The 14,249-nt window shown below is 33.1% G+C and overlaps 1 pseudogene; it reads right to left on the bottom strand.

Moving 5' to 3' along the window:
• Window positions 1–13,348: 13,348 nt before the first annotated feature.
• On the bottom strand, window positions 13,349–14,004 carry LOC112825970 (large ribosomal subunit protein eL32-like; annotated as a pseudogene).
• Between the last annotated feature and the right edge of the window lie 245 nt (window positions 14,005–14,249).

Here is a 14,249-nt window from a genome sequence, read left to right as displayed (position 1 = left end):
ACCAACTCTTGGTTTTGGCTCAGGTCCTGATCTCTCAGGGTCATGAGATTGAGCCCTGTGTCAAGCTCTGCACTCAACGTGGAGACTGCTTAAGACTCTCCCCCACCCCGCCCCTCCTACCTGTGTGCATGCATGCTCTCGCGCTCTCTCTCTCGCTCTCAAATAAGTAAATAAATCTTAAAAAAAGATGTGTAATTTGAGTCATGTGGGTTAGATGAATAGCATAAAGACAAGTAGAAATTCCTATTACATATAAATGTAAACTCTATCACACATTATTGTTGCACATATTTAACTGTTTTTTTTTCTATATTTCAGTGAGATTTGAGTATCAGAGATGTTTGAGAAGAAGTAGAGTCTCTGTGAAAAACACAATGGGAAAATTAAAAAAGTAGACCATTATTTTGCAATAGTATTTTGCTGTGTATGCTTGGGTGAAAAAGAGAATGATTATATTACTTTTAGAGAAGGTTTAAAAGTTTTGATTTTACATTCACACCAGGAAAAAGTTTAAAACAAGCCGCCATACTCTTTAGTCCCAGAATGAAAGTTTTGAGAACACATAACAATTTATATTAAGTCAAGTGAGCTTTAAGGAGCCCTAAATTTCACATACCATTATTCACTAAAAGTCATGAATACATTTGAGAATAAACATTAGGTTTCTAATTGTAAGAATATTTATTTTATAATGAAAATTCCTAGATTTTTATTGTAAATGGGAAGAAAAGTATTATAAACTTTTGCAAAGACCTTGTGTGTGTTTGTCTCAGTGATAGCAAAAAAATGTCTGGATAGTTTGGACTGAATCACAAAAGAAAAAACAGGGCTTTTAGAATTGGTATCGCTGTTGTAAATGTAACCAGTGTGTACCATCTGCTTTCCCTTCTAATTCTGCAGGTTTTTCACTGATGTGGCTGATTTCATGAAGCAGCCTTTTTACTTCCTCAACCACTCCTGACATTGTGTCCCTTTCTGCATAAGCCACTTTGCCCAGCTCAGTCATATATACCTACACGCTTGCCTAAGACACTACTTGTGTTCATTTCAAGCCATTAAGCATGATAATTTTAATTTCTTTTCTAAATCTTTTGGATTTCTTATATTTGTTTAATTATATTATACATTCCAGGTTATTTAAAGTACATTCTTTATTCTATCACAGTTAACATGACTAATACTGTGTTGTAGCTGGGACACATTCCAGGCCTAGATCTCAAAGGGTGACTGTCAGATGGATAGGGTAAAGTTGGTGAGACAAAACCTCTCCACTGAGTCTCAGGAGGCTCTTGTGTTTCAAATGTGTTAATGGAACTGTCCAGGTGGAAACCAGAGGTGTCATATCTGGGTCTCCTCCCTAGGGTTCCATAAATTCTCTTTCCTGGGATTCTGAATTGCTTTCTGAAGTTGCATTAAAAAATTTAATGTATTGGGAGTGTTTTCTTGTAAGCCTCTCTTTTTTTTAAAAGTAAACTACTTTTGTTCTTCTGGACTACATTTAAAATTATTTTAAATAATCAGTTATTTATAGTAATATTTTTTGTTACTCTGCTTGGACCTTACACAAAAGCAATTTAATACAGAAGCAGTTATGTGAAATCCTAAAGATGTCCATTTTGTGTCAAATTTCTGATACAGTATTTTTCTAATAATCAAGGCAGAGAGACTATTCTTTTGGATTATGGAAATAACTATTTCTGGCCCAAAGAGAACCTTTTGACTCTGCTTACGTTTCAATAAAAATCAAAGCATTTTTTGGTAGATTTTTTTGGTTTTCTCTCTCTCTGGAGGGACAAGAAATGACACATTCAAGTCTGAAAATGAGTATAGGTTGTGCAAAATCTCAAATGTTTTATTTGCATCTAGACAGCTGCAAAGTTGAAGAGAATTATTTTTATATCCCCTAGTTAAGATCGCAGTAATATATATTCATTTCACATGGTGGCAGAGGTGTCCTTAAATCATAGATAATTGTCATTAACTTATATTTATGCAATTCAAATGGGTCACTAGTTTGGCTAAAAATAATCAAAGTGAACAGAGTCAGCAAGGGGAGCTCTTTGTATTGTTAGGTTACTTACATGACTATTGTTCCATTTCTTGAGCCTATAATATAATTGAAGGCATGACTATTAAAATATTTAAAATTTGGTGACAGGAATATTATCAGAGATTTCAAACAAGAAATACCTTTAGTGAAATATTGTTTTTTTTTGTTTTTTAATACATTTTTAAAATGCCACAGGCTCTCTCAAATTCTCCATATAAAATACACATTTATACCTTATTATTAATTCCATTTCACAGTTCACACTCTGAAGGCATTAATAATAGATTTGTCTATGCACTATAATGAATGAACTCGCATTCTTAATTGTCACACAACATTCCTTTAAGCTGCTCAACAATATAAATGTTTTATCAAATAAATGATAAATGATCATCAAATAACACACTGTTGTTCTTTCTAATAGTGACAGGACATAGCTCCAGCCTAAATATATTTGATTCCAGCTGTGTAACAATATAGTCAAATTATCAGAGTAGAATTGGCCATTCTTGTGTTAGGATAAATGGGCTTTTGGAAGTATGAAATGAGAAAATGGGAAAATAATGAGTTATTAACAAAACAAGTGGTAGAGTCAAAAGTTTGAAGACCTAACTGATATGTTAGATATTACAAGAAGGATATTGAAAGAAAAAAATGTATGTCTTGTTTGAATTCTGATCTGAACAAGCCAGTTATTAAAAGAAATTATGAGAAACTTGGGGACATTTGAAACTTGGTGGATGTGTATTATATTAAGAAATGATTTTTGTTTTCTTTATGTGTGATAATGGTTTGAGGGTACTTAGAGTGGAATGCTATGGTGTCTGGGATTTACTTTAAACTAATTCAGTGGAGAGAGGGGAAAGAGGTTGGTGATGGTTGCATATGGATATCTATGTTCTTGTGTGTTGTTTAATAATTCTAATAAAAAAGTTAAAAAAAGAACAAAGACAAAGATAGTGACTTAACTGGTAGTGCACCTGTGTGATGGCGAGGACTTTACATTAATGGTAAGGACCTAGATATACTGAAGGTGTGTCTGGGATTGTTTGGGTGCATCTTTACTGCTAATAACGACTCCTTAGTACTAGTATAGTTGAAAGTATTAAATGAGATGTTTGCATTGAATCACATAGAACAATGCCTGCCTGTAAAACAAATTCCAGACTTAAGAGCTATTCATTTTATTTCCATAAAGTTTGGGCTAAAATCAATACTGCCTATAACTATATATTATTATATGTATATTAAAGAAATCTTAGTAGTTTGGGGCAAATTCTTATTTTACCTGTAAGTTTAGTTAGGTTGAAGAATTTGAACTCTTACTACATTTTACTAAGCCACAGGGAAATCTAAGAAAAATAAGGCACAGTACCAGTGTCCCTGTATCTGTGAACTTCTGCAAAGGCAGAGCTGTGAAGAAAAACACATGACAAGCAAATAAGGAAACAAAGACACAAAGTTTAAGTGACTCTCCTAAATTATAACTGCTAAATAGTGTCAGGGATAAGAGTCCAAATTTCAGGCCTCTGCCATTCTCATAGATTACATCTTTGTTTCAAAAGAATAGGTTGGAATAGACAAACAAAATGTAGGCTAACTACTTGATGAACTTAGGTATATTCATCAAGTTGACTCAGATCTGTGGCTGTACCTGTATTCTCTCATTTGCTGCCTGTGTCTCCAGGCTAGCCCAGGACTTGACTTGAGCTAGGTGTGCAACCAATAGTTGTTAAATAAATAAACACATGTTTGCATTTGATCACCCTTTGTGTGGAGGATTTATTATTATTCATAAACAAGCCCTCTGTGCTTTGATAGTTTGGTTTGCAAGATAAACATAATAAGCCCTGAAAGGGAAGTAATGATAGATGATTAAAAAAAAGAGTAGTAACTAATAAATATCTTTTTCTTTTTTCTTTTTTTTTAAGTAAGGTCTACACCTGATGTGGGGCTTGAACTTGTGATCCTGAGATCAAGAGTTGCATGCTCTACCGACTGAGCCAGCCAGGCACCCCAATAACTGATAAATTTCTAATATTTTTTTTAAAAAAAGTGAAGTGGTCAAGTCCAAGGAGAGGATTCCAAAACCACCTTGTTTAAAAACAACACTTATGTATAAGTTTTAAATCATGTACTTATATGAGACTATTTTGCTGCTTATATTATCAAATATTTTCATTCCTGTCAGAATGAGGGAAATAATTATAATCGTTCTTATGTAAGGATTCAATGCAATGATTTTTGTTTATGTTAATTCCAAAGGTAGGGTGTCAATTCTTCATAATTACTGAAATTCTTACACAAACAATTTTGAATTTTTAATTTTGACTTAAAATTAAATGTGATTAGTATGTTTTTGCATAAGATGGGAAATAATGGATGCATGGGGTTCTGAAATGGTGGTGTATTGACTTAGATAAAAAACTAACAGTTGCTAATAAGATCCATGCATGGCTTTTGAAAGATTTTTAGATTTTATTACTGTATTATTCCCTTTAACTCACACAAATAGTGAACCTTTCTTATACTCATGTATTTTTTATGTTTTTCTCTGAGCCTGGCTTCTAATTGAGCTCCCTCTGGAGGACTATGCCAAACCAATATGATTCTTGCCTACATATATGCACGGATTTATTAGAAAACAAGACTGTAGACCTATAAAGCTTGACATATGCTTATTGTGAGAAGTGGGAAAGTGACAGATGTGGAGAACATTTCTGAGGAGTCCAACTGGTCCATAGACGAGCACAACCGTATCTGATTAGGCCGATGGCTCTGACTGTCCATTTCGTACAAGAGCCTGGAGGTCTCATTGTTTTTCAGCTCACTTAGCAATTAATGGTGCCATTGTTTTGGGCCAGCCCATTTGCAGAGAGATATTTGCTGGCAAAATCAAAACTTAAGAAGATATAATGAGAGTAACCGAAGGGATTCTTACTATATAAAGCTCACAAGCTATGATTGTGAGCTTAGAAATTCAGGAAATTCTTCCACAAATAAGTACCACTTACATTTTTTGAAAGGGCTGCCAAGGAAACCTGAACTGTAATTAAAATGAGCTCTTTGAAAAGTTATTTTTCTTCAGCTATAATTATTAAATATATTTCTTTGTCTTTTTGTATTCTAATTTGTTAAAACTATATTCTGAGAATTATTTTTGAATATTAATAATATTTTGAAAACTTATTCCTTCATGCCATCAAAATAATAATATTTTAAAACTTTTCACAAAAGTCTATTAAAGCAATGTATTTGCCACTTCATTTAAAGTTATAATAGTGAACCACTGAGAATTGGGATAACTCCCCACCTCTAACCCTATCCATAACTTTGCTTGCATTCATTGAAAATGTGCTTTGGGCTAGATCTTGATTGGAAATAATGAAATCAGGTTCTAAATTGAGTAGAAAAATTCAATGTTCCTGGCCACTTTTAGGTTTTAGCAGTGCAAGGCATTATTTTAAAAAAATTCTATGGATGAGGAGCTCTTAGTAGACTTATGACCAGAAAAATAATATTAAAACCAATGGTTTATTAAAATATAATGGATTTAGAAAACTTGAAAACCAAAAGAAGGGGGAAAAAGTACCTGAAATACTAATATCATTATCCCGTAATAACATTTAAGGTTATAATAATAATCAAGGGGAGGAATATTAAAAAGTTCTCTTCTTATATAGAGTAATAGTTAACTTGCTTCTGCCAGTTTTGCCCTTTGTATGATTTTTAGATGGATCTGGACTGACACATGGAAGTGATTCAGCTACGACTCTACCACAAAACAAGACTCTTCAATAGCATCTTCATCATCTAATGTCAACATCAGATTAATCTTTATAAAAATAAAGCCAGTTAACTCTATTGTCTATACATTTCATATAATTTATTGCAAAGCTAGATTAAGTTTATTAACAGAACATAGACAATCATCTATGATTCTTTTTCTTCTTTTTATACAGCTTATCTTTCACTTTTGATATTCATTTTCTCAAAATAACTTCTCTATTGGTAGTTAGATACAGAAAAAGTAATAGACTGTGGAGCCAGATGGACTGTCTTGCTATTTCTCTAAAGACATAGTATATGTTGATGTGCATATCTGTAAATTTGGTTCAGAGATACTTACTAAGTAGTGATATGTTAGAATTTGTTTTTAGCACTTGAAGTAGCATTATTATGAAATAGGAATATTTTGCTATACTGGTATTTAACCACTTTTCATCTTTGATGATTCAGTGAATAGGGTAGTAGTATCTCAAAATTATGATATATTCAGTGGAAGCACATTAGATATAAGGGACTCTTATCTGAAAATCTTATGTCGAAGTACAGCTCCTTTTCCTTTTTTTAGTAGGGTAAATCACCAGTGGCTTTACCATCTACTTATTCATGGATGATTTTTGAATATATATACCTATTTTCAACCTCTCATTTGTGCCTTACAATGCACCACTCCCTCTCCAATTTCCTGTGGACATCTTTTCACTTAATATGTCCTCATACTTCATAATTGACATTTACAAGCTCAGTGTGTGGTCTTTCTTCTCCTGACTGATTTGCCTTCTGACTACCCTAAATCTTACTGCCTGCAACAACTTCCAGCATATTAATGACTAGGTTTGATGTGGATGTTTTGCCTGACCAATCCAGTGTGCCATTCTTCCCACTGATGCATATGCATTCCTTTCGAGGTTATGTGCAAAAACATATAAGAGTAAGCTGTATTATAGCTGATTTAATTGGCAAAGGATAACAGGTTTGTAATGCTTCCCTGTTATTTCCTTCTAAAACACTTTTTTCTTTTGTAATATCACTAAAGTTTTTCATACTTATTTCCATGGTATACTTAGTGTCCACGGTCCAGGTCTGTATCTATGTGACTTGCTACTGGGGACGGAACACAGCACCTTACAAGTCACAGGTGCTAAATAAATGCTTGGTGATTCATAAAACAATCTGAAAATGCTGTTTAGAACACTTAGAAATGTCTTTATTTTTCTTGAAAATTTTTATCTCCCTATACCAGCATGAATGGCTCATAACTGTTTTAAAAATGCAATATAAACTGTAGAGCTAAAACTCAAGCTCTTTGTCTTCTTTGCCAATTGATAATTCCAATGTTTTGCTTTTAAATATCCAATGATATTTTTGTATCATCTTCAATTTTCTATCTTTTACTAAGACAGTTGTACAGTTAAAAAATATTGTTAGGGGCACCTGGGTGGCTCAGTTGGTTAACATCTGCCTTCAGCGCAGGTTATGATCTCAGCCCATGCTGGGCTCCCTGTTGAGCACACAGTCTGCTTCTCCCTCTGTCCTTCCTCCTGCTCGTGCATGCTTTCTCTCTCAAAGATATAAACTCTTTAAAAAAATATTGTTAATTCTATATAATCATGTGATATCTTCTCCGTATATTCTGTTAGTATTTTGAGTTTGGGCTTTGTCATTGGCTGCTAAGTAATGACTGAGCTTTGGATTCTGGAAGTGTGGTACAAGTGCCTGGAACCAGGTCATCAAGGAGCAAATGTCCTTCTGCCATATTTTTCATGTTGGCCAAAGTTCTCAAACTCATGGTTCTCTTAGGACCTTACTTGCAACAAATACCATTTAATGTTTAGAAAAGGCTGAACTTCTGAGAGAAATGTGACATGAAATGTACCACAATGTCACGTGTTCAATTTAAGGCAATACAGGTTAGTAGCTAATAGGAAATCACGTGACAGTAACAAGATGGTCCAATTTTTCACTTGGATGATTTCTCTACAAAAGTCTAAATAGCAGACTCCACAGAATGTTTGCTTCACACAATGTATTTTTAAAAATTTTTAACTTCAAAATATCTAAATAGCATAGAGTATAACATAGTAAAGCCTGGTATTTGTAAGAAAAGGTGACTGCAATTTATCAATTTTTAACCTTACTTGTCTGTTTATTAACTTGGTAAATTTATCGAGATGCGTAAGTTTCCTTGTTGATGTTGGCAAAGAGTAATCGGATAAAATGCCATGAAACATGGTTCCAACTCACTAGAAGTCTAATCCTAAATGCCTGAGTGAATTAAAGGATAATGGGATGAATATTAGCATCAAGCAACTAGGAAAACGCAGAAACTTTCAGGTTTCTCAAGACCATTTGTAGTTTATAGCAAAATACAAATATGCTTTATAATGGCTTCTGCCCTTGAAAGTGTGATATGAGATACTTAAAATCTTGGAATTATATGTGAATATTTTATTGAAATACTAAATTCATAGGAACTTTGAAAAAATATATATTGAGATTATTTTACTATCTCTGACTTTTAGCAAAATTCAATCACTTATCATCAACTTCAGCATCCAACTTGATGTTTAAAAGTTTTGGGTTTGAATTATGTAGCTATAGAATAATATTTATAGAAGTACATGCAAGAACTAAAGTATACTGATATTTGATAGTGTCAACATTTTATTTACCTTTCACTAAAAAAAAACCTGAAAAAAATCTCAGATTTAATAACTAATAAATTTATTAGAACCTCAAAAATTAGTCTTTATGGTGTGGAATTTGGATATTTTTTCTAGCATAATAAATACACCCAGAAAAAGCAAGATTTTAGTAGATCCAGATTCATGCATTATTATTTCCATCACTCTATGGCTTTAAACACCTACATGCCTGGGAGCATAACTTTGAACATTTTCAAATCAAATGCTATAGAATAAAATATTTATAAATATGGAGCTAGTTGCAAAAATTTCAAATAATAATCAAGAATATATCAAGTATAAAGTGTACCATGGAGGCCACAAAGACCTATATAACCTTCATTAAATATCTTTCTGTTAAGTGACAAACCCAAAGTATTCAGAGAAAAAAACTAAGTGCCAAGTGTATGACTGTCATCTTAAGTACAATAGAAATGCAAGTTCTGTGTCTTTTATACAAAATAAATTTTATGTACTATTTTTATTAATGTTAATCCTGACAATAATCTTGTAGGATATGAAGATGGCGAGTCTCAGAAACATTAAAAAAATTGCCTATAGCCACAGATGTAGTGATTGACAGGGCTAAATCTTACATTCTCTGTTCTCTAAAGCTAATACCATTTCCAGTGTGTGTGTGTGTGTGTGTGTGTGTGTGTGTGTGTGTGTGTGTGTGATTATTCATTTATTAGTAAGAGTTGAGAGCAGAAAATAATGTGGGATCTGGTAAGCAGCTTAAATTTAATAGAATAAATAAGCTTTAAGCCTCTTTCTAGAATTGGAATAATTTAAATAGGGGAAGGGCTCTCCAGATTGAGTAATGGCGTAAACTGCAAGTTAGGCATGTAAGGCCTTTCTTCTAAATGATGGCTCTTTAGATAACTTTTGTTCTAGTCCTGCACTCAGTACTTTATTGTAGAGCCTCATCATTTCATTTTAAAATGATTGCCAGAGGCTTCAAACTAAATCAGAATCTCCAACAGTGTCTTCATCTAATGTGGACATCAGATTAATCTTTATAAAATGTGCATTCACTCATTTCTTCATTATCCATTTATTGAATGCCTACCTACCATGTGCCAGGTACTATGCAAAGTGTTGGAGATAACACTTAATAAAGTCAAATTGTAGTCTCTGCCTTTTTGGATGTCTTAGTAACCACTGAGGAAATCATTTGATATATGATTTTAAAGCTTAGATAGGAAGTCCAGTTACCAATAAAAATGTAAGGATCATCTTCACATTGGTGATAATTGTAAGTGATTGCTTAGGAGATAGAGATGGGGGAAAAAAAGGAAACCTGGAGGAAGGCCAAAATCTTTAAGGATGATGAATTTAAGAGAGACAGCAGGGGATGGAGGAGAAAGTATCAAGGAAGTTAAAGAGAACAGAATAGTCAATGGAGGGAATGCTATTCAGTTATCAGTTGGATTTTGCCTTCACCAACCACACCAAGTAGCACAATGTAATTTACATGACACATTTTGGGGTGGAGAGTTACCAGTTAGCAAACATAAACCGATACACCATATCCTGCTATACTTACTTCTTTCCCTTAGGAAATTGACAAAGTGTTTTACTGATGTTAACTTATGATGCATCTAAAGACTGAAAAAAGGGAAAACTTGAATCTAACATTGACATTTCATTCCTGTACCTTAAATAGTTTGATCAGAATAATCAGTGACTCATAATCTATGCATAAGTGAGCACATTTTTATGTTTAAGAAATGAAGTAATATACATATTACTAAATATAATGCTAGTAATTTTCTCACTCAATTTGTGCTTAAGGATATGTCACCAACAGTGGTATTCAACTTCATTTGAAATTCAAAACATTGAAGTTAATTTTTAAACATTTTTATTGAGTTGAAGCTAGAGAGTTAAAGAACAATTAAGTTAATTAAAGTTTGACTATATATACGTGCAATGTATACATTTTGTACTAATGCGATCTTAGTGCTTAGCTCACTATTAACCTAGCAAGCCTGGAATTTTAAGTGTTGGTTTAGTTATTTTGAACTCATAGTTTTAAAAATGCATGAAGCTCATTTAACATAATATGTGTAATTTAAAATTAGATTAATTGCCCCTGCCCTCTACTCTTTTCTGTCACCTTTTTCCTTATCACAGTTATTTGTATATTTCTTGAACCTTTGGCAAATTGAGTAATCATATATATCATATGATCACATGATCATATGTATGTATGAGCATACGGATATGTGTACACATGTACCACAATTTAAATTTCTGAAACACTGTCAGATGCATTGCATGGTGAGATTCAAATTTTCATATCTTTATTTTATTTCTATTTTATTCCTGTTTTACAGATGTAGAAATGGGGGCCCAAAGAAATTAACTAACTTGTTGGTTACATCATTATTTAATGGGATTCTAGATCTTTAAGTCAGGTCTCCTGATTGTTAAAGTCAGTTTATTCCTGGGTAAGTTATGCTTACATGTTTATTTTCTTTTCCTTTTTTCTCATATGCTATAGAATAAAGGTGTTGATTTATAATTTTTTACATTTTAATAAATCCTTAAGATGTACATGTATTTATACTGTATCTATGCAATACATCAAACACATAAAGTACCATTTAAAACAAGACAATTTACATGCCATTAAATAAACATTTTTACTCCCAGATATAAGCTAGTTTAGTTAAACTATTAAGATTCTGTAAGAATACATCCACTTGAAACTTTTGCAAAGTCCTTATACAGTTGCACAATATATTTTCACACTCAACTCAATTTCATTGAAACATCTTATTCCCTAAAAAGATGAAAAGATGTATAAAATGACCCAAAATGTCATATCTAGGCATCATTTCCAGTATATTTTTTAAGGATAGGCAGAGTAAATTAAAAGCTGCCGTATAAAAAGTAGAGTATGTTGGTGGCCTTAGGAAAGAAGTGATTACAATGTAATCTCAAATGAAACTCCTCTCTGGGAAAAAAGTAATTTAGCTTCATGAACAGCTGCACCTCAGAGGGTCCGGCATATGAGCAATTAAAATTAAACAAGTTGATTTTAATACGCCTTAGTAACTGTGATTGATCATACAGAGCTGTTGTTGACTATACATCAAGAAACAATTTAGGATCCAGTTTAAAACAAAGTTTATAATCCTTGTTTAATGGATTTTGGTACCTCAGGCTATACAGTGCTGTAAAAATGATTAAAATGTGCCCTGTCTCTGTGTAATCAATAAAACCTCTCTCTAAAATTAGTTAGGTTCCAAAGACTCCTCAGCAGGCTTGGCAGTGCCACGTCTGTAGAATTCCAAATAAGCCATCTATCATTATTTCCATACACAAGGTTCATTAGACACCTCATTCTTTATCTTATTAGCACCAAAGTCAGCTAAACAATCAAATCAAAAGGTCACCTTTAACAATACCAGTTAAACCGAAACATACATCAAGACATTATTAATACAACACATCAAAATGCAGTGATAAAAATTCCTAGAAGGTCAATAAAGGGCTATTGTTAAAAGAACTGAAGATATATACACATTTGTTAAAGAAAAAAATTCTAACCTGGCATCTTAAAGAGATGGATTTAGTCTATTACTGCAATCAGTAAACACAAAACCTCCTTTAGGTTGTATTATTTTAAAACATTTTTCTTTTGTATATGATGGAAATGAATTTGTAGCTTTTATGAAATGAATGGATAAAATCAGTACCTTTGGAGTTACTTTAAATTCTTTTTAAGATTATGCATCATTCATAAGCACATTTATTCTGAATGTATTTGTTTTTTTAATTGCATTTTCATCATTAATCTTTTATGATAGAGTTCTTTATTTTAAAGAAGTTGATGCATTTTAATTTTACAATTTATATAGCTAAAGAAATTTGAAGTTTAACTTTCATATGCGTTAAAGTTCCAATTCACCTAGTGGTGAATGTTCTGCCTTTAAGTGAATCTAATGAGAAATGTAAGCTCTGGAAATGTGCTCAACTTATCATCCAGTGTATCACATGAATAAAATGATACATTCACTTAATGCCTCTTTATATGTTCCTTATTTATAATTTACTCAACACTCATTTTATTCCAGTATTTTATACTCAGATATACTTAGTGGCCAATAGGATTAACTTCTACATACATAGTTAAGATATATGTAGGTAGGTTGCATGCTTACCTTAAATAAATGTCCTTTAATTCTTTTAACCAAATATACATATATTTGGTTATACATATATACATATATATACATATACTATACAAAAATAGTCCACGTTCTTTTAACCAACTGCAAAATAAATGAATACATATTTGTGTTTCTGTTGGATCAGTTTGGGCCCATAAGAAAATATTTTGATAATTATTAGCCAGGAATGAAGAAAAATATCTCTTGTTGAATATTTATAATAACTCCACTGAAAGCCTTGTCATTGCTATGTGTATGATGAGTCTGAAATATTTGTTAATGGCACTATTTGCCAGACTATTCTGTGAACATTTCGGATCTTGTAATCCCTCCCAAGTCAGCACTGTGCTATAACTGCCATCATTATGTTTATTTCTGCTTGGTCCTTTCAGATCAAAATGTTTCTCCCTGCCCTCCCCAAATACCCTGTTCTCACTGCCCCTGGGATATATCACTTAATTAAGAAATGTAAATCATCACAGTGTAAAGAAATGGTTTGTTTTTCATTCTTCTATCACACTAAGACAACATAGTGGAAGACACAGGAGGGGAAATAGGACTTTCTATGCTGACATAAGGGAGGTTTTTAAAAGAACTTAAAGAATGGTCAGGAAAGATGCCAAAAGAGAGGCGGGAGGAATTTTTTTTTTTTTTAGGTTTTATGGTTTTATTAACACAAATATGATGTGCACAACAAGCTGTCTATTCATTTTCTTCGCTGAGCAGCCTGGCGTTGGGATTGGTGACTCTGATTGCCAGCTGGGCTGCTCTTTCCACAATAGCTTTGCGGTTCTTGGAGGAGACATTGTGAGCAATCTCTGCACAGTAAGATTTGTTGCACATCAGCAGCACTTCAAGCTCCTTAAACGTTGTGGACTAGGAACTTCCGGAAGCCACTGGGCAACATGTGCTTTGTTTTCTTGTTGCTCCCATAACCAATGTTGGGCATCAAGATCTGGCCCTTGAATCTTCTGCGCACCCTATTGTCAATGCCTCTGGGTTTCCGCCAGTTGCGCTTAATTTTGACATAGCGGTCTGACTGGTGCCGGATGAACTTCTTGGTCCTCTTTTTAACGATCTTGGGCTTCACCAGAGGTCTGAGGGCAGCCAAGATGCCCAGTAACTGATGGCGGCCACCTCCACAGGCAGCGCCGAGAAAGAGAGAGGAAGGTGGCCGAGGCGGGAGGAATTTAAAGAGAAGATATTGACTTGAAAAATAATGAAGAGCTTTGGAGGAGGATGAGAGGCTTGGGGTTTTTAAAATTGATTCAGAACATTTTAGAGAATCATAGAAGAAAAGCATTATAGACATCAATAAGCCTGATATTCATATTAATCTAAATCAGTTAAAAATATAAAAAGACAGGTGGTATAGTTCTTTTAGTTTTTGTTTTGTTTCTCTTTTAAGGATTTAAGACTTGCTTTAAAGAATAGACTATTTATTACATGTTAAGATTATAATAGTGTGGCACTAGGACTAATAAACTACTGGAAGGTACTGGAATATTTCTAGTTAAGTGTCTTAGTTGTTCAAGTGTGTAAAATTAA

Source organism: Callorhinus ursinus, unplaced genomic scaffold (genome assembly GCF_003265705.2).
Source record: "Callorhinus ursinus isolate GAN/ISIS: 27379988/994484 unplaced genomic scaffold, GSC_fseal_2.0 scaffold4, whole genome shotgun sequence".
Lineage (NCBI taxonomy): Eukaryota > Metazoa > Chordata > Mammalia > Carnivora > Otariidae > Callorhinus > Callorhinus ursinus.
Note: the sequence above shows the minus strand (reverse complement) of the source record. Positions and strands in the feature narration are given on the sequence as shown.